Source organism: Heliangelus exortis, chromosome Z (genome assembly GCF_036169615.1).
Source record: "Heliangelus exortis chromosome Z, bHelExo1.hap1, whole genome shotgun sequence".
Classification (NCBI taxonomy): Eukaryota; Metazoa; Chordata; class Aves; order Apodiformes; family Trochilidae; genus Heliangelus; species Heliangelus exortis.
In genome coordinates this window covers 11,389,982-11,411,668 of record NC_092454.1, presented here as the reverse complement: position 1 = coordinate 11,411,668, position 21,687 = coordinate 11,389,982, and the positions used below count along the sequence as shown (strand labels likewise).

At 41.1% G+C, this 21,687-nt stretch overlaps 2 protein-coding genes across 5 annotated transcripts in view; one reads left to right on the top strand and one right to left on the bottom strand.

The window, feature by feature from the left end:
* The window catches only part of PDZD2 (PDZ domain containing 2), a 201,353-nt gene that overhangs the window by 39,774 nt on the left and 139,892 nt on the right, over positions 1–21,687 (top strand). The gene's annotated exons all lie outside the window — the stretch shown is intronic.
* Positions 1–21,687, bottom strand: part of SUB1 (SUB1 regulator of transcription) — a 257,386-nt gene that overhangs the window by 224,893 nt on the left and 10,806 nt on the right. The window lies entirely within an intron of this gene.

Here is a 21,687-nt window from a genome sequence, read left to right as displayed (position 1 = left end):
AGACCTGCAGCCAATCTGAGCACTGCAGCTGCCTTTGACTGCATGCAATGTCAAACATATGTGGCAAGTGATCTACGGCTTCATCTAAACATTCCTAATCTCTTTATCTGAAGATGCAAAATGTGATTTAATGGGAAGGTGTGGGCTGCATGTCCTGTGTCTCCGTCCACTTGTGCAGGTTTGGGTGTTTCATGACATCATGTCACTGGTTACACAGAGGTGTTGTCAGCTAGCCACCTGTGGCCAAATCTTTCCCCTGCTCACCACCCGGAGCAGATTCTTTCCAGAAGTTTGTTTGATGGGAGACACATGTTTGTGGGTGGTGGTAATGCTAGTATTTAGTATTTCCTAATATCTAATGGCACTTTGTGACAAGCTATTAAATGCACTTAAAAAGGTGATGGATTTCAACCTGTGAGATCTGCAGAAGGATTATAAGTTGGCTTATTAATGCATGTACTGGCTCTTCTGCATATCCACTGCACCTGGCAGTGGTGCCTCTTTCAGCAGTAGATGTTCAAAGCAGGAATTTTAAATATTCCAGTATGGTGTTTTCTTCTGGGCAGAAGATATTTGTACTGACCTGCCTCTATGCATCTATTGACTGCTGTTTGTGCTGTCGAAATGCCAGCTGGCTTGGGGCATCCGTAGTCAGTCCCACACTGTGAATGAACAAGCACTATTTGGTTGGATCCCATAAATAGCTTTTGTTCATTCACAGAAAATACGGTAATTATAAGCACGCTAGTTTAATAACTGTGTTTAATTAATGGTGGGCTAGTAAATGATGCATAGAGGAGAGGTTAAAATTTACTAGAGGCTGTTGCTGCCTAGCTCTTAATTGAATTAAGTGCGTATTAAACTGGGCCTCTTCCCTCACCCCAGAGGAACAAGCTTGGTGCACTGGAGCGTATGGATGCTATTGATTTCAGAAAGCTCTGCTAAAGCTAGTACAAAAACACTCTGTATCCAAAGTCCAGATTCTTTTGCATATATAATCAGGCCAAGGCAGTTTTAGCATAAGAAGGTTAGGGAATATGCTGTTTATTTAAGGAAGATACCTGTAATTATTATTAGAAGTAATTCCTTATTAAAAAAAAAATGTCTACAATTTTAGACTCATCTTGGAACCATTAGTTCTTTTTATAGTTATTCTCTAGAATAGGTTGTCCTGTGTGTGATTTATCTTTGTATAAATATATAACTACGTTCATATATTTAGGCACACTCTCAGAAGTTTGTTTTTTAACAGCCTGTGGCTGTTTCTTCATACTGTTCTTAGAATATAGACTTAACATTTTTCCATCCCCAAATCCATCTACTACAAGAAAGATACTCTGAAGAAAACTCCAAATGACAACAGTTGATTTTTTCCTTCAGCAGTCTGTGTCCAACTAGACTGTTTATAACAAAGAGGAAAAATAATCCTCAGTAAAGGTTTGTAACACAGGAGAATTGAAGAAGGACCTGCCATGTCCTAATCATTTAATACTCATGTCATGTTTATTTTGTAGAAACTCATTTCATGTTTCCACCACTTCTGCTGTAGCATAGAAAAGTCATACACACATGCAAAGTGAAGGTTGTCTTAGTTTGCAAATGGGAAAACTAAGAAGCTGCTCTTGAGTTTGCTGAAAGCTTTGGTAAACACTGCCATTTAACATGATGAGGCAATTTTTTTTAACTTCTGGAATAAAAGCTTCTAATGGCCTTTTTAATGTGTACATATATAATGCCAGCATAAAACGCTGCAAAGGGATGTTCTCATGTTTTATGAGTATGTGTTCCCACTGTGTTCATCTGCCCTCTTTCTACAGTGTCCTCTGAATGCTGTTTAACTTTGCAGTTAAAACCTTTGCAAGTAGTTCCCTTGGAGTCAGCTTAAGTTTTATCCACATGACAAATCAGGGGCTAGGTTTGGATTTCATTTTATTCCTTGAGATATACAACTGGTATCCTTAGGAAAAAAAGCAGTTTGCGTGAACTGAACAGGTCAATAACCTAAAAAGAACTTTGCAGAGAAAGAATTTGGTATTTGTTTCATAGATCCACATCATCAGAATGCCAAGTCTTATATCAGGGGTATTGGAAAACTAAATCCCAAAATGCATGAAGATTGTGCTTTAGTGTTTTTTTCTCCTTTTGCTTAGGTAGCAGAAAAAAAAATAAGGCAGGATCATTAGGACACAGCTGGGGAGATTTCTTGGTGATTGATACTTTCTTTACCATTTGACCAAGCCCTCATTTGCAGTGCTTTGTCAGAAAAACAGTTTTCCCTCAAGTCCTTAGAAGAATTCTGTTTGAGCTTAAAAAGGTGGATATTGTGCAGAATTTATTTCCCGTGTTCATTAAAAACATTTTTTCTAGTTTTACAAAAAAAGTAGGTTACACTAGGGTGCAGTTGTTCTTTTTGTGGCTTGCAAACAAAAATGTAATTATAGAAAGATGTGTTTTAATTAAATGATTAATGGGGAGATTTGTAAAAGCATTTGATGAATGTCAGGCTTCCAGGAAGCCAGGCAGTTTGGGAAAGGACCAGAATTTTAAGGGATTCAGTTACCTGTAGTAATATTTTAAATGCCTGAAGTGTCAAGTAAAGTGATTTACAGAAATGTACAAAAAAATTTAGTGGGTATGGAGTTCTGAAAATTATTCAAGAAGCAGTGGAAGAAGTGTTTAATGACATCTTCTGAAAGAGGGTAAGGCAGCAGAAGATAAAGATCTTGGTCATGACTGTGCCCTCTTGGTGGGATGGGTCCTGATGCTGCTTATGGTGTGCTAGGGCTTGTGACATCATGGCACTGTACAACACAGTTCTGTTGGGTTTTGTGATGTAGGTGAGTATTTTGCCTCTGATGTTTTTCTGGGAGAAATGTGCCTGATGAGAAGTAGAGAAAGTTAAAACTGCTCAATCTTGCTCGCATGGTAATGTTAATCTCTATGGTGGGCTCTTGAATTAATACTATTGCTCTCCCACAATATAATGCAGTTGAATCTAAGTTGCTTCAAAGACATCCTGCTGGTGGTGCTGCTTGTTACCCTACACCATTAGTGTCAAAATAGTAGAAAAAAAGGGTGGTTTAGCTTTGATGTCTGATACTGTTAGGAGTGAGTTGCTCGTTACTGCTTCAGAGAGCTTCACACAGCTGTTGAGAGAAGTACTTAGCCCCAAAATACAAGACTTGTATCCCCCAGGGCCAGTGGAGAAGAGGTTGTGAATAATTTGACTTGAAGTCAAGGTGGTGCTCGGTGGAGCAGGAAATTAGGAGTGCTATTTTTAAATGCTGAAGAACTTATTAAAAAGCAGTAATAGTTTTCATGAGACAAAGAGCTTTGAGTTCGGGAGGCTCATGATTTGAGGTAGCATCATTCATCAATTAAGTGTTTTTTTAAGAGTGCCAAGGAAATCTGTCTTTCTGGAAGGGTTGGTGACTATCAGAAGAATTAAGTAAAGGATGTGAATCTTAGTGACATAAATCTTGGCATACCAAGTATGTATCTCTAAATTGGCAGCTGGTGTTGCCACAGATTAGCATTTAGAATAAAATAAAAATGACAAATTTATCTAATGTGAGAATAAAACTAACATTTTTACATGGAACTCTGCCCAGTCTGTCTTTTTGTCCTCTCTCTTCTTTGCTCAGGGTCTGCGATTTTCCAAGAATTTTGAGGATGACAAAGATGCAAGCTCTCATATCCCCTTGTCTTCTAACACCAGATAGCAAATGACCTGTGGACAGAAGCTTGCAGCAAAGGGGTAATGATTCAGACCTTAGAGAAGAAAGTTCTGACAGTCACAGGGAGAAGTTACCTAGAAAGGCTGGAGAATCCACATCAGTGAAAATTTGAAATAACTTCTTGTGGAGGAATCTTCAGGGCTTATTTCAAGTAGGGAGATGGACCAGAGGCCAGTTGAGGTACCTTCCAAACTAGGTTAGTATGCTTTCTCTGACAGAAAAAGGGCAGTCAACTTTGAAGACAGCTGTAGTAGATTAAAATCAAGAAAGCAGTCGTCTTACCTCCCTTTGTCCTTGTCCAAGATGGAAAAGCATATTAATGGAAAGAATATTTGACATTAAAAAATCATGTACAACCAGAGCAGAATAAGGTCTATGTCCCCATGGCTGCAAAAAGTCGCTTTGATTTTTTTCCAGACCTTTGGGTTTCTTAGCAGCAAGTTTCCTGCCTGAGGGCTTTTCACAGAATGGGAAGTCTAAGGTTGGCAGGTCTTGAGGTTTATTTTATATTTTCCTGCTTAAAGCAAGTCCAGCAAATTTGCTTGGAAGACATGTAGTAATCATGATAACACACACACAGCTCCACTGAAATGCCCTGACCCTAAACAGGTCATAAACTTCAAAAAGTAATTTTTCTGTAATGTTAAAATAGCATTTGTTCTTTAGCTTTGTAAGACACTATAGTTCCCCTAGAGTGTGAAAAAAAAACCACTTCATAATTGATGCTTCAGAAAGATTTTTTATTTCTTAGTGCCCAAGATGTCACATCTCTCTGAAAAAAGGATTATTTTTGAGATAGTTTTCAGCACCTGGTCATGAATACTTTCACAGATCTGTAAATGAGATATTTTCTTGTGCTGTGCAGTTGCTGTCATTTAAAAAGTAGCATATACTTTAGTAAAACTAAGGAAGATATTTTTTCACTGGTTGTTCAATGGAAAGCTGATTAGTAAGACCTTGAAACCTAATATCCCCAATGGACTGTTTACAGCACATCATGAAACCTGGTTTGCAGCAGGCAATAAAAATAAGAGGTGGCTTGTGAGCATAATTCATAATTCATTTGGAGGGGAAATTCAGGTTCAGGCAAACAGGGGAGTTTGCTTTGGGTAACCATTCCTGCAGGTCAGCTGAGATGTGATAGCCGTGGCTCAGTGATTGCCTCTGACATCGTAAGAGATGTCAAAAAACATCTATTGGAGGGGCCCTGTGCTAGGGCAGCATCCTGCACCTTCCCGTGGCCAGGTCTCCAGCCTGGCTGTGTGCACCCACCAGCCCCTCATCCCCCAGAGGAGTGGAAGACGACTGCCCTCAGCCCAGCCACCCTCTGCACAGAACACATGAGGTCAGTGTGCATCCCTAAACCAAGCCAGCAGCTTACTCAGCCATCATGATTCTGTGATTCTATGATTCTATCTATGATTCTATGATTCTATCTATGATTCTACGATTCTAGGATACTATGATTCTATGATTCTATGATCATGACCTGGTTGGGCTCTGAACACTTTTTGTAGCTACATTGTCAGATTCTAATTTTCTGTTTTCTCACCCCGCTCATGACAATGAATGTTTTGTGTAGCTTTCCAGAAAAAAATAATAACAATTTGGTTCCCAGTGCCAGATGAGCTTTGCTTCTAGTTTAATGACTTGCAAACTAAGTCTGAAGTTTGATGGGGTGGCCTATGGTTTTTAGAAATTGCTACTTTTAAAGTGAGAGACTTAATTTCTAAATGCTTTTTTAAGGGGTTGAAAGTCCTGATTTCAGCCTTGCAAATTGCTGCTGGGTTCAAAGTGGTGGGGGCTTTTTAGGCATGCAAAGTCTTTGGAGCAAGGTAGGTTTTGATCACAACAGTTCCAAGCAATGGTGTTAGGAAGAGTGGATGGAAGAGAGAAGAGGAGCATGGAGATGGCTGGGAGGGCAGTGTCTGGTGTCAGCTGGGGGAGGCTGGAACCTGTTTGTTGAAGGAAGAATGAAAAAAACCCTCTGTGAAGGAAGGTCCTTGATTCACTGCATGCAGGTTGGAAAAGGTAGCTTGGCTGGATTTCTGTCCACTCTCTAAAATAAATCTCTGCTCCTCAAAGCTCTTACTGCTTTAAATGTAAGCATAAACATTGTAGCTCACACTCCCACGGAGTCTGAAGCAGGGGCAGACTGGTGCCTGCTCTCTTGATCTTCATTGAAGTCCATTGCAATACTTCTGCATGAATGAACTGTAGCTGCTTTGGGCTGTGACTGAGCTGTTGTCCCTCCTTTGGGGTCCTGAGTCCCTGAGTTTGGGTCTGGGGATAGTCAGCAGGTTTGGGCAGGAGTTTGCACTCTTGGCAGTCACCTCTTCAGGGGCTAATTAAGGTTCTTGGGCTGCTTGGCATCCTAACGATCTGTGGCCACTTGGATAACGAGGCTAAATCTAAACCTTTCACATCTCCTATCTTAAAATTATGAAATGCAACATAGTGTATCCTGGCAACGTTATTTTCAGCATTTTTTTCCCCTCTTCCTCTCCAAGTGTTGCACTTCTGCTTTGGAACCTGGTCTGCTTTATTTTTATCCCTCTTGTATGACAGGCCAGAAAGCTTGCTTGCATCCTCTTTTTTTTTTTTTTTTTTTTTCATGAAAGATGGTAATTTTTAAGGTGCAAATGTACAAACATGGTATTTCAATAGAGAAAGAGAAGTTGTGAGCAACCTGCCTATCCACACGAGAACTTGGCAAGGCTGCAAGCCTGGAAACCCTGGAGATGGGTAGCTGAGATGGGTTAGACAAGGGCTTACATTTTTTTCAAAAACAGCAACTCTTACCTATTACATCAACTCTATTCAGAGAAAAGTAATCCTAAATATCTCTTGGCAGGTTATGATTTTAAGATATCCTATTTTTATTCTTGCTTCTTTCCTGATTGGATTCCTATTTCTTGCAGGCTTTTTGTGTGTAATTTCTATTGGTATGTTCTGTTGGTGAAGAACAGAGACTCCATAAAATATCTGTTTCTTGTGGGAAAGCCTGCAGTAGCAATTCATGAGGGATGTTGTTCCTCATGGCAGGCAACATCTGTTCTGGCTTGCCTCCTGCAATTCACATTGGGCTTTTTCTACCAGACCAAGAACTGGCAGGATGAGAATATGTGATCATTAGCCTTATTGGCAAGAATGGTATCAGATACCCAAACTCTTAAGCTTTTTAAGGCTGAAGGTAGAAAAAAGGTAAAAAGAACAAGAAATATGCACTGATTTCTTAGAATAGTTGTGTGGATCTTCACAGACATTTTAATCTGTTTTTCCAGTGAAAATATCTTTAAAATACTGTATTTTCTGAGCGGATGAGAATTGCAGTTTTTGACAAACCCCGCTTTATTGTATTTTTAGGGGTTTCCATTTTGAGACTGGGCTTCTGTCTTCACTTTTCGTTTTCTAGAAAAGCACTGGGACATTTAAATAATTCAAGGGAGAAATTACATGCACTCAGCAAACAGATGTCAAAAAATGAAAGAAGCTTAAAATCTAGGCCTCCAAAGTCTCTTCCATATATTTCCTTCTTAAACAATGTATTTTTAATTAGCTTTAGAAACAAAGTGCTGTGCTGACATATACATATCTGCTAAGCATTTAATCATGGGACAAAACAAAGAAAGTGAAACCAAAGTTACAAACTATTGTGCTTACTAAGTGAAATAGATGCTATGATACCAAATCAGTTGGCCGGATAGAGCCCAGAGTTACCAGATTGTCATGTTGCTGCTCTTCAGATGATACGAAGAGAAGTGAATGACTTTCTATGCTTTGCAACAACTGGAGTTCATACAAGGACTCTTCTAGCTTTGTTAAAAATAAAAAAAAAGGGGGAATTAAAGAAGAAATCCCTTTTCTAGTTGCTCCTAGCACTGTTCCAGTTGTAATATGTAATTATAATGTCTGATTTGTCTTTTGTGGTTTTATTCTGCATGCTTTGATATGAAACCACTTGAGGGGTGAAGCTTGGATTGTGGCATGTCTCTACCTCTCTCCACTCATCACAGCTGCAGGATGGCTCCTGCCCTGGGTGTCATCTAAGTTGTCAGCCAAAATATCAAGTAATGCAGTAATCTGAAGGGAGTCTTGCATATTTTAGTGGAATTAGTGGGAGAAAAGTAGGTGAAGACAGACAGAAGAGGACCTTGCCCTCCTGAGGCTGGTGTTGGAGGGGTTAGCCCAGCTCATTTTGAGGCTGCTGATAAAGCTGCTGTTGCCACATGCTTTCTTGGTGCTGCCACGTCATTAGCTTGAGGTGTTACAGTCCTGCTTTAGCACTTGGGTAGAGCTCTGAGACAGACTGATCTCTGGAGGCTCCAGACTTGTGTGAGGTGCCTGGGATGGTGTGGGATCTCCACAGTGCTCTTGTCTCTCCCCCCTTGGGAAATCCCCCTATATATCAGGATTTCCGCTGAGTTTTGAGCCAGTTTGGGAAGATTTTTGAAGGTAACCAAATAATCCAGCAAGGCACAGAGGCTGTTAAGCCTTCTCTCTGTACCTCCAAGGGTGGACTGGGCTCAGCAGAGCAAATCCTCTTGTGACACCTGCTGCCCTCAATTTGCAGATGATTGCTTCTGAATTTGTCTCTGGTATTCAATGTTTTGTATTGGAAAAGGGGGTGGCTTATGTTTTATGAGGTCTTTTTAAAGTTGTGAGTGACTCATTTCTTTCTCCTTTCCTTACCCACTCTTCCCAAACTGGACCATTCTAGCAACTATTTGAAAAGAGATGCTATTCAATCAGGTTCATGCTTGTTTGTTGCCAGAACAGAGAAACGGGGGTCTAGCAAAGCAGGGGGGTGTACCCGCTCTCTCTGGCACTGGATGGAAATAAAGCTTGATTATGCTCTGGCTTTTCTGGCTATTGTGTTTTCAGTGCTTGCTGGCAAATCCTCATGAGCTTTCCTGCTTGGGTAGAGTGGTTCTTGGTGCAGTTTCAGAGTAATTCCTTCTCTCTGTTGTTTTTCTTGTTGGTGCTGGGTCTTCCCCACCTGGGCGGCATAGTACTCATTACAAAACATTAATCATCACAGCACTAAAACTTTTTTTTCTTTTTCTTTTGTGGTTAGATAAATAGTGCAGTGATGTGTCTATCAAATCCCTCTCTTTGGCAGCCTCTTAGCATTTTGCATCTTGCTTGGGATGTTGTGTTGACTTTGAAGCTGAAAGTGTTTTAAGAAAAGAGTTTTCAAATATGAAGAGGTGGGTTGGATTTTCTTGTGCTGAAATTTCCATTGAATATTGATTATATACCATGAAGTCTTTGGAAATATTCTGGTGGTAATTTATACATATTTTAGCTCCACATCCTAAGCATATTTCTAAGCACATGATAAAACAGATGTGTTCTAAGTCTGTTCATATGAGCAATTGTACATCGCTGCTTAAGGGTTTGAAGAATTAGTAATTTAGTTTTCAGTATCTGGATTTTTGCCTACACTGCTCATGCCTTTTTCTTACAAAATCAAAAATGTGTGTTTAATTTACAATATTTGAGTCAAGCATTACAGTAGCACTTTTTGTTGTTGTTTTAAAAAGTCCATTTGGATTAAGTAAGGCTGGCTTTGAAGCTTGAGCTTAATGGTTGAAGGTTTAGAGGGAAAGCATGAATGTGTGTTGGTTCTGTTTTGTGTCTTTTGCTTTTAGTTCTTAAATCCTCCTATAGAGAATGATTACGGTGAAAGATTATGTTGGGGACTCAGCTTGTAGCATGTTTTTAAATCTTTGGCCTGTTTCTCAAAGCCTGCCTGTATTCTTTTAAATATGAGCTGCTGTTACATGCATCTGAATACATGATACATCTGAAGCATAATACATGAAAATGTATATGATTCTTCTGTAAGTGCAGTGTATGGTTAATATAGCAATAGTGTTTTTGGGATGGTAAAATTGCTTTGTGTGTTTTCTCTGAATGGACTTAATTTTTTGTTCTTGCAGCCCAACGAGAACATTGGCTCAGAAACTTGAATATTTAAAATGCCTGAAGGCAAGACTTTGCTTTCCAGGCTTTGCTCATTGCTTTTGCAGAGAGGATGACTGCATAAAAAACTGTAATTAGGTAATGAAATTAATCATTATTTATAGGCCATAACACGGATTTATGTATTTTTAACTGGGAGTCAATTCAGCAGTGAAATCTTTTAAAGCACTAAAAAGATACATGAAAACTACTATGACAGTGACTTCCGTGCTTGAACCCTTGCCCCAGACAGTGTGAAGGTTTAGTGAGATTGCATGTATTGTGAATGATTAAAAAAGGTGTTTCCTAACCAATACATGGGAGTAGGTGGGACCCCTGGAGAGTGAAGTCAATGTATCTGTCAGTGTGAAGTGTTTATCTGGCTTATGGCATCTGGACTCTGCTGAAGCTTGTGTGGAGACTTCCAGGAGACAAGCATCTCCCGAAATTATCCTGAGAGCACAGGTCCTACAGTCCTGGTAGAAAATAATAATTGCCAAAAACAATTAAAAAACCCCTTATATTCTAATAAGCTGAACATGCTTTATCTCTAGTCTTCACTCTCCCCCCCATTTTCTTAATAGGTAATTTTCAATCAGACAAAAAAAACTGTTTGAGAGGCTGCAGTATTTTACCCTCTTCAGCTGTTGTTGGGACCAGAGGTCCATCCTGGGCTTGATAGTGTGAAATCTCAGAAGCAGCTGTAAAATTTGCTGCCTCTGACCTTGGTCAGAGGAGGCTTGGGCTGGTCTCATGCAGTCTTTCTGGGTAAGCATTTCTTATGTCCTTGGTGTTGTTAAGGCAGGAACATTTCTCTGTACTCAGCACTGGTGAGGCCACACCCTTGGGTGTTGTGTCCAGTTTTGGGCACCTCAATATAAGAGAGATATCAAGGTGCTGGAGCAAGTGCAGAGGAGGGCAAGGAAGCTGGAGAACAAATTTTACAAAGAACAATTGAGAGAGACAGGACTGTTTGAACACTTTCTAATCTGAGGAAGAGGAGGCTGAGGAGAGACCTTATCACTCTATAACTACCTGAAAGGACATTGTAGAGAGATTGGTGCTGGTCTCTTCTCACAGGTAATTAGCAATAGAACAAGAGGGAATGAATTCAAGCTGCAACAGGGTAGGGATACTGGATATAGATAGGCTGGATATTAGGGAAAAAAATTCACAGAGTGGTCAGACATTGGAATAGGCTGCCCAGGGAGGTAGTTAAGTCACCATCCCTGGATGTGTTTAAGGGTCATTTAGTTAGATGTGGTGTTGGGGGATATGGTTTAGGGGGGAACTCTGTAGAACAGGGATGATGGTTGGACTCGATGATCCCAAGGGTCTTTTCCAAGCTGAAAGATTCTGTGAAAGATTCTAAGAAGGGAATTGCGTGTACTGACAGTGGATGCAACTGTTCTGAAAGCCCTTTTTCATACAGATGATTTCAGTAGAACACAGTGGGTTGACTCGTGATGACTATGCAGTGGTTTCAGGCTCCCAAACACCCACTTCAGGAGGTCTGACTGCAGAAGGAAATGGATGCTGTGGTCAGCATCAGCATCAGCAGTGTCCTGTCTCTGAGAGGTGACAGTTCATTGCTTCCAGCGAGTTTCTACCAGCAGGGTTAACCTTCAATTTGGGAAAGAAAAATGCAGTCTGGCATGCATGGCTTGGGAGGCTGCTGCAGTTCAGCTGGAGGTTAAGAGGACAGAGGCAGGAGTGGCAGGGTTCTGGTTCAGTGGCCTGAGTCCTTTGGAGGTCACAGATGAGCCCTTGTTTGCCACAAAAGCCTCTGCATTGACTTGAGAACAAAAATAGGAGCTAAGCTAAAACTGCAGAGTCCAGAAACTGACCCTTCAGCTGTGGAACTCCTGCATTTCAGGTGCTCCAAGCTACTGGATGTGGTTGAAGTGTTGTCCTGGTTTCAGAGGTGCCCTCAGTAACAGAGGGAGAGGAAATTGGCTTCATGAGTGCCCTGTCAGTGTGTCAGAGTACTTCACACCCCGAAATTCACAGAGAATGAGTGAAGTGTGACTATGTAGTGTGAAAGCCAAATGCAGTTACTGCCTCCAGGTAGGTGGTGAAGTAAATGTGATCTGAACTTCCTTAGGTTTAAAGGAGGTGCAGTTTACTGGGAACCGAAAGAGATGTTTGGTGATAGTAAATGAGCACTGTCACAAGATCTGGCAAAGCTCGGATAGGAAGGATCTACTCAGAAACTCTCTTCCTAAGCTCTGCTAGGCACAGTTGCTTGGGAGCTCTCACAGTAGGCTGATAATTATTTTCAGTGCTCAGGTCCGATTAGAGTTGATTAATGGATTTTGGGAATAGTGATATGGAAGTATGTCTTGTTAAATCTGATAATAATCATAATTGTCTGGCCTTACTTCAGAGCTGAGAGGTAAGAGAAAACAGCACTTCTTTTTCTTCTTCTTCTTTTTTAAATGGTGGCCTTTCCAGAAACACAGTAAAATCACATAAGATCATCTTTCAACAGTATTCAGTTTGCAGGGTTTAAGCTATATGTTTTCATGGTGCTTATCAAAATTTAATTTAAACAATTTGTTAGGCACATTTGTTTTTTAATACAGAGTCACAGTATGAGAACATCAGATGTTTGTGGTTTGCCTGTAATTCTGGATTCATGACTCCTGCAGACAATGTGGTCCAAACTTAACGTGCTATTTGCGTTTTCTTGCTTTATGAATAATTTTTGCAGAGGACTTTCCCACAGGAAGGTCTTGAAAGTAGTGGAAGTTTTAAAAATAATTACAGGTCTACAAAGCCTTTTCCCTCTCATTTTACAGAAGTGTTGTTTTCAGAAAGAACTGGAGTGTGCAGTAAATTTCTACAGGAGTGCTCAAAATGTTGCAGGAAAGTCCAGTCCTTATCTTCAGAAAGCCCTGAAATTGAGAGATTTGGGGTTGTGACTGTAAAGGTGTAAGTAGATCAGTGCTTATTTCAAGATTATGCAGAAGTATGTGACATTAGTGAGGCCCTATAAAAAGTGGGTCACTTGTTTAGGTGCCTAAATGTAAATTTGAAGTCTCTGACATGTCTGTATGTTGACTGGTCCTGTGTGTGTGTGTCTGTGTATGAGCTGTGCTATTTTGAAGCTTGCTAAGGGGATGTTTCTAGGAATCTGCATACTTAAAATTAGATTTCTGCTGTGGTTACACAACTGTGAAGTAAATCCAGAAAAGCGCTACTGACTTAATTATGCTTCCCCAGGTTTTTACTTCTATAAATGATGTCAGAAATGAATTCTGAATACTCAAAAAATTCACAGTGGTGCTTCCCAGCACCAACTGAACTGTTCAGCAAATGGAAGAGATCCGAAGGATGATCAGGCATGCTGGCTTACAGAGGAAACTGAATAATTGCAGAATCGTGTGCCATTTTTCAAGAAACTTTTCAAATACAGCTTTTCCATCATTCAGCAGTTATTGTTGCAATAACTTGTTTCCTCAGGCAGGATTTTTCTGTTCTACTACAAAATTAAGTAGTCTTTAAGCACTCATAGGCAGATAAGTATTTTAAACTGTCTGACAGCTATAGAAGTTTTGCTTTGATAATGTCTGGGACGTTAGATCATGTGAGAGTTAGGTGGTTTTAAATCTTGTCTTCGAAATAAGTAATTTCATTCTGATTTAAGTAAATGCGAGCCTGTCTTCATTCAATATTCAAAGTACATTCATAATGTACATATATAAGATAATACTGGAAAGATTTTAGAAGCCATTTAGAAACTGCAAGCCTTTTCAATTGCCCCACCTGACCTGGACTTGGGGAAGATGCTGGCTACTAGAGACAGTTTGTGTGAAAAGAGGGTGAGGACTAAAGAGAATAATTTGATTGTACTGAAGGGCTTCTGTATCAGTATCAGAATTAATTTTTAGATTTGATCCCCTCATTAATAATGGATGGCCAGACAGATGCTTTCTCCCCTGCTCTCTTCTTCCCTACTGGAAAATACAGTCCATCAGTTAGAGCCAGTCAGTCTCTCCAGTTTAAAAGCTTACTGTGTTTGTCCCTGGATCTCCTCTTGCACCACTGCAGTTTTGACAGGTCAAAAACTATGCTCAGAATGTTTCCTCACCAAACTGAGCAGCTCAAACAACCTAGTTGTTGTTTCATGTGCAAATTTTCAGCATTTTGTTACTCTGTGTAACACAAGTGGTGTTGGCTTTCCCTGCTTTCAGGCAGGGGCCACCTGAATGGTCACCTCAGCATCTCAAGAAGCATTGCACTTGCTTGACCCCAGAGGATGCCAGCCACTTGAACACAGGCAGGACCACAGTGACATGGAGCAAGGGAAAGGCTTGTGCTGCCTGACCTTGGCATGGTATCTAGAGCCTTCGGTCAACACCACGCTTCCAAGGTTTACTGTTGCCTGCTGACACACAGACAATGTTTTTTTCAGCATTCGCCTATTCAGTGTATTTTAGTAATAACAGTAAAATCCCACCATGTCCCTGGTCTACTGGAACTACTTTCCAGGATATCATGAACCCTGAATTCTGAATTTCATACCATGTGTTGGAAACATGTCTGTTTGTTTGAGGTTGCTTACATTGTATGGACATAGACACAAACACAAAGGAGGCAGTGGGTGGCTTCAGGGCTCTGGGAGTAACAAGCAGCTCCCACAAAGGGGCAGTAGTTGGTTTTGTGAAAACTGAGGCAGTTTCTTCTGAGAGGTGCTGCTAAAGAGGACATACCTGATGGTCTCTGACATCATACCAGTGGTAGAAGCTCAGATGATCCATGGCAAGAGGAGAAGGAATTCAGGGAGCTTCTCTCCCCTCCCATATCTAGGGGAGAATGTCCTCATCCTGCCTACTCTTGTCACAGCAGAGCAGCACAGGTAGTGGTTAGAATGGCAGTGGTGAAAGGGAAGGAGGGCTCCTCATCCTCATGCATTGTGTCTTTTGCCATCCCTGGTGCTTAGCATGAGGACATGGTGCCTCACATGGTGCCTGACAGGGGCATGTATGGTACTTGTTAAATTTTCCAGTGCTATTGTGGCTACAGGAAGACTTCAGAGGAGGCTGTATGTGATGCATACATTTTTGTAGCTCTCCTTCCTCCTAACAAAGGTGGAGATCATCCCATTTCCTTAACTAAAGATTTTACTAATTGCTAGCAGCTCAGGTACTGTGAGAGCACCAGGAAACTAAATGGAGCAATTTGTGCATTATCATACTGATGGTGAGGTTTTCAAAACAAATCCAGGTATATAGCTTGTTTTTTACTCAGTTGGTCTGCTCCCTTTATCATGAAATATATCCTGTACAAATTTTGCATTTCGGTGCATGGCTATTTCAGAGTCCTCTTTGTGAACTGCTCTTTGTTCTCAGGGCTTGCTTGGACTGATACTATAAACATCCTGGCAATTACTAGGTTTGATTTAGAAAGTCTGGAAGTTTGTACAGGTCTTTTGATTTTTGATGTATTTAACATAAATGCTTGAAGATCAAAGCAGCTTAGAAAACATTGCAGGAACCTTTCTGCAAGAGTTGCAAAAGAGTTTGCCCATGCCTTGGCTTGACTATACTATATAAGATTCTTCTTTTCTGTGCCCAATCTTTCTGGTTAACTATATCATTTTCAGATGTCTGACTTAGCCACACATTTTTTTTTCCAGACAATGGAACAGGCAGTGTATCATGCAACAGGTAACAATGTCCAAAGAGTGCCCATTCCTCTCCTTTGGCCAGAAAGGGAGCCCATGGTGACAAACTCAGATGAGGAATAAGCTGATGTTAAGGAATAGAAATCCTGATTTTCATGTCCCTGTATTCCTGTTGGTTACTTGTGCTGAGGTCAAACTAGAGGCTGTGGTTTGTGCAGTAAATGCATCTTTAGGGCTCCTACAGCTGGATTAAAATCATTGAAGCCATGAGATAGAAAATGCTGACTGCAATAAAACTTACTGTCAATTCAAATTTGTTCAAAGTGTCTCAAAGCCTGCCAGCAGAAGATTTAAATTTTTATTGCTGGGTCAAATATCAGTGGTATTCCTACAGGTGACATAAAGCTGACCTGCAAACATGCATTCTGGCTAACTCAGCAGAAACATAGCAGTGTTTGTACCACTGGGTAATCCAGAATAAGACAGATTCGCTACTGTCCTGAAGGATTTCACCTCAGACTGTTACTGCAACTGTCTTTCTGCAACAGAGTGTCTTTTAGTGAAAAGGTGGGGTTTTCTGTTTGTTTGTTTTCTTATAGTTACTTTTTTTTTTTTTTTTTTTTTTTTTTTAGCTATTTTGCTACTTTTTTTGTTTGTTTGTTTTTGTTAATAGTAACTTGCTATAGTTGCTATTTAGCTTTTACTAAAAAGTTGAAGAAACAAAAGCTACACTTGAATAAAAATTAGAAAATTAATGTCCTTTGCCAGGAGTGGATATATTTCTGTGGTGCTGAAATGCCCAGGTGACTGAGCAAAACAAGCTCAATGCCTTGTCAATGGGACATAGTTCGTTTTCCCTCTGTAAGAAAGTGATGATTTGAGATCTTTATATCACTTCTTTGAAGGTGATGTAAAAAGAAAAAGTTCAGCTAGTCAAGAAAAAAAATGTTGTGTTTATGCCTTACTATCCATATACGCTTCTTGGCAAGCTCCAGCCTCAAGTCATTTAAAGAAAATACTCTTATTCTTCCATAAGAAATCATTTTAGACAGCTTAAAAGAAGCAACATCTCCTCACCATCACCTATGCTTAACTTGTTATTTTGAACAGAAAGGCTAGAGATGAAGAAAAAAGTGTGTTACTTCCTGAGCCACAACTAAAAACTTACACTGGGGAAGGTAGAAGAAGATAACCAGTCCATTTACGTGGGTGATAATTCAATCTTTGAGGGCACATCTTATGGGAGAGTGCTGCGTGGAAAAAGGGCAGGTAAAAGCTGATATTTCTGGCTGTAAATACTCCTGGGATGAAGGTGAGAAGAGCTGATAAATACCAAGAAGAGCAGAAATTATTACATTTAAGCAGGAATACACACCATTTCCAGCCATGTGGTGGGACAGGTACCCAGCAAAATAACAGAAATGTAAATCCTCTTTACTTCAAATTAAAAATTGGTGGGTTTTATTGTGTATGGGGAAAAAGATTTACTATAACTGGGGACTGGATTTGAGGATCCCCAGCAGGATTTCTGTGGCTGGTCAGGAAGGGTGCAGGCTGCTCCACTTGCTTGGTGGTAGTGGCACACCTTTGGGAAGAGGCATCTACCTGGGCTGGGCAGGCTGCTGGCACACGAAGTGTCTGGTTGTTGCCATAGTTGGACCAAGAGGAGTGGTACTTGGGCAGCTGGCATTGCTGGGTGAGAAGGAACTATGGTTTCTTCCAAAGTGTTTGCGTCAGCATCTCTTGGATCCTCTGAGAGTGTGTGACCTACAATCTGCATCTTCCTGCACAGGGCGGTGCCTGTCCCACGCTGTGGCTTGGCTGTGGGTTCAGCCTGTGGGCTTCTACAGCAGAGGAGCCTAAATCTGAGCCCTAAAACCAATACTCGACATGGTGAGGGTCTTTCTAAACTGAGAACTCATGAAGGAGTAATCCCCCTTGAGGGTCCTCCTCAAGATGAATGGTCAGGCTGTCTTTGTATCACCATGACCCTGCAATTTGAATAGGACTTAAATAGTTTCCAACTTACAGCCAGTTAATTAAGTAGAATTTCCCACCTCAGTATCTTTCCAGATGAGGTGTTCTGAGCCTGCAAACATTCTATCTGCAAAATCCTGCAAAAAAACAAAACCAAAAAACCAACACCAAAACCTTAATAGATTGCACTTACTGAGACCGTGATTTAAAACTTTAAGAGAGGAGATTTAGGTTTGATATTAAGAAGAGATTATTTCCTGTGTGGGTAGTGAGACACTGGCATAGGTTGCCAGGGGAAGTTTTGGCTGCCCTTTCCCTGGAAGTGCTCAAGGCCAGGTTGGATGGGGCCTTGAGCAATCTGGTCTAGTGGGAGGTGTCCCTGCCCATGCAGGGGATTGGAACTGAATGATCTCTAAGATTCCTTTCAACCCAAACCATTCTATGATTCTGTGATTCTGTGGCAGGCTGTGAGATTAAATTATTGGCCAGAAAGTGGGAACCAGTAACCTTAGAGCATTGAGAGCAACAAGGACAAAATCTTCTTGATGGGAAGTTGTCCCCAGGAATGGGGACTCCTGGACTGATTTATTCCAGGCAAGCATCACCGCCAGGGCTTGGGCATAAGATCAATCTCGTGGACATAAGTCTCGTACTCCATATGAGGCAGTAGGATGTTTTGGCAGGTTTGTCACCTACAGAAAGTAAGCAAGGCGGTGGCAGCTCCAGTAAATTTTCTCACATAGGTCTTAAGTCTATTTAGGTGGAAGTCAAGAGCAAAAACCAATTTCATCTTAGTTTGAGTTTGCTGTTTTAATCAGGCAGATCTATTTTTTCCCTTGGTGAACAATTTGCCACTTTTCTAGTTTTTGCTTCTACAGGCACAGTCTGAGCTGCTCTTCTCACCAGCACAGAGGTGATCAGCTGCCCATCCTGTTTCATCTGGAAGGAATACTTCCTATTTATCCTTGTCAAAAGACTTTTTCTCTGAAGCCAGAAGGTTTTGTTTGAGAAAATCAAATCCCTTGAAAGTACTGTATAATTGTGCATGATTATCTTAAATGTCTGCCATGGCTTTGCAGATAAGGGTGCAGACAGGCAGTGCACAGTGTATTGATGCCTGGAGTTTCAAGGAGGAGGAGAGGGATTTTGAAGGCTGTCTGCCTCTGGTGGGATGGAGTGGGCCATCATCCTCTGTTTCTGGAGGAATGTGTGTGCGTGGAGCAGGAGAGCACTCCAGCAATGTATCTAAATGAACGATGGGTGAGTTTTGCCTGGGATGCAGATGCCTCTGAATGCCCCATCCTGCACAGCTAACTGCACAGTTGAAGCTGAAGTCAACACCAACTTGTGCCCTTGGCAAACACAGAGGAACTGCATTCAAGGAACCCCACTCAGTTCTTCAGGCAGCAAATTTTCTCTGGGGATAGTTTGCAAAGGGCAACCTGTGACATGTCCAAATGTCCAAATTAAGCAGATAAGAACAAAACTCCTTAGATTATTAGGCCAAAATGGGTCTCAAAGGATGATCTGGTCTGGTCATCTCTAGAGATTGAATGGTTTTGAACCCTGTGTGGGTTCAAACCCACTGGTTGCTGTTGGAGGAATGGTAAAGGTGTCTTTGTCATAACTCACTGGATGTTACCTATTATATGACCTCTCTCTGTACTCTAAGAAAGAAAATGATGCTGAAGGGGAAAAAGTAAGAGAGGTTGAAACAGAGAGATCTATTCTGTCTCACAGCCCAAGAGAGTCTGGCTCTAATAATTGCTCCTGGAAATAATTTGTGTAATCCACTGCAGAGACCATGAGTGATGGAGACTCCAGTCACATGAAGTAGTGTCCTCCAGTGCTTTGGTATTTTTTAGCATGGAATCATAGAATAATAGAATGGTTAGAGGTGGAAAGGACCTTAAAGATCATCCAGTTCCAACTCCCCTGTCGGGGCAGGGACACCTCCTACTAGACCAGGTTGCTCAAAGCCCCATCCATCCTGGCCTTGAGTGCTTCCAGGGATGGAGCTCCCACAACTTCCCCTGGCAACCTGTTCCAGTGTCTCACCACCCTCCCATTAAAAAATTTCTCCTAATTTCTAACCTGAATCTCTCTTCTTCCATTACACCTTGTCCTCTCACTACAAGCCCTTGAAAGAAGTGCCTCCCGAGTTTTCCTGTAAGCCCCGCTCAGGTATTGGAAGGCTGCTATTAGGTCCTCCCACAGAAGAGACTGTTCAGACTGCACAACCCCAACTCCCTCAGCCTGTGTTCAAAAGAGAGGTGCCCAAGCCCTCTGATCATTTTTGTGGCCCTCCTCTGGACACACTCCAACAGGTCCACAACCTTCTTCCAGGAGGCTCTAAAGCTGGACACAATGTCCCAGGTGAGGTTTTATCAGGGCAGAGAACAGCGGCAGAATCACCCATCTCAATCTGTTGGCCACACTTCTTTTAATGCATCCCAGGATGCAGTTGGCTTCTGGGCTCCAATTGCACATTGATGGCTCACATTCAGCTTTTGATCCACCAGTACTCCCAGGTCTTTTTCCACATGGCTGCTCTCCAGTGTGTCCTCCCCCTTATCCTCATTAGTGTTACCTAAACACTAATCTAAAGCTACCTCAGTGTGATTCACATCCATTACTCCACAGTGGGCATGGGGATTAGGCTTCTTTTTTCCTCTTGATAACTGTAAGGAGTACATGAGGAACTTTAGCTGTGTTCCCCAACCCCACCTGCAATGCTTTTTCAATTTTTGGACTAGCAGCCCTGATTTTTTTAGTATTTCCTAATAAGTCACATTTTCTACACTGACAGTCATGTCAGAACTCTGCTCCAACTGGGCAGTTCTGCTGCTGAGACCTTCCCAGCTCTGCATGAGGCTGCAGAGATACTTCAGATGTCTGATAGTCTCTTGACACCACCTGGAACAATGACCCTTTTTCCCCCCAACAGCCAGACTTTATTGACAGGGATGATTAGCTACAAACCCTGCATCTCTTCCCAAAGATGTGCTATCTAGCCAATCCTATCTATGTGTGATTTTTCTTTTGTAGTACTCTACACTTGTCCTTGCTGAACTTTATCCTAGTTTTTATATAATGGCTGGGCTTTTTTTTTAAATTTTTACCAAGATTATTTTAGATGCTAATCCTGTTCTCCTGTCTCTGCAGTCACCCCCAGGTTTCTGTAATCTGCAGATTTAATAAGTGTGCTCTCTTTCATCGTCCAGGTCACTAATGAATGTGCTGAGCAGAACTAGACTATAGATCCAGCAGAGCTCTGCTCACAGTGTCCTTATGTTTTCACAGAATGTCATTAATAACTACTCCCTGGGTATGGCTTTTTAGTAGTCTCATTTAATCATGTTTCCCTACTTTATTTATGAGAAAGTTGTTTGAGATGGTGTCAAAAGCTATAATAAAGCCCAGAAAAATGACATCCAACAACTTCTGCATTATGAAAAGAAACTAATTTGATTTCAGGATTTTTTTTTCTTGTCTCTTTGGTGTCTGCTGCTGTTTCTATTTTTGTTATCTTCCACATCCATGAAAACTGTTTCTTTGTCTCTTATAGAGTTTTTCAGATGAGTGAATCTAGACAAACTAAAGTAGCATCCTTTTGCTGCTTCTCTTTCTACCCTTGAAGATGGGCACTGTGCTTGCTTTTGTCCTGATTTCTGGCACCTTACCTGTCTGAGCTCTCACAGGTGACCCGGAGGGAGGTGTCTTAGATGGCTTCAGGTGGTGGTTTGTCCCACCCCGCTGGTCTAGAAGTACCTGACTTGGTCAGAGGATTAATCTTGCCCTGGAAGAGGCAGAGAAGAGAACAGTGTACCTTTATAGTGGTAATGTGTTGTCATGTTAACCATACTAATCCCCTGTGCATAATAGGCAGTTTTCAAAAGGACTAAAGCAAAATCAAACCATTGGAATAACTTTCTCTTTGTCTGAGCAACACTTTTCCAGACTGTCTGCTTGGTATTAATATACATAGAAAGGATAAAAAATATTCTTTATCTTCTGCAAGTTTCATTTAATTTAATGCCCTTATGTTTCCACTATCTCTACCTGTGTGTTCATGCTGTTTTTATAGCTACTGCTCAGTAACCTTTCAGTGTTCTTTTTTCTTGTCTTTGAGGTAAATGAAAAGCTCACGATGCTGCCAAGTCTTCTGATCCTTCTTCTGCATTGAGATGTTATTGTACCTGTGCCTTTTAAGCACACAATATTGTTTCCTCGAGAAACTGCAGCTCACCTTGAATTCTTTTTTCCCTCAAACTCTTCTCTCTGAATTCTTGCCTAGCAATTCTTTTTCATGTACTAAAGCCAAGCATTTCTGTTCTGCTGTCCCCAATCCCTTGTGTATGGCATATTTCATAATTT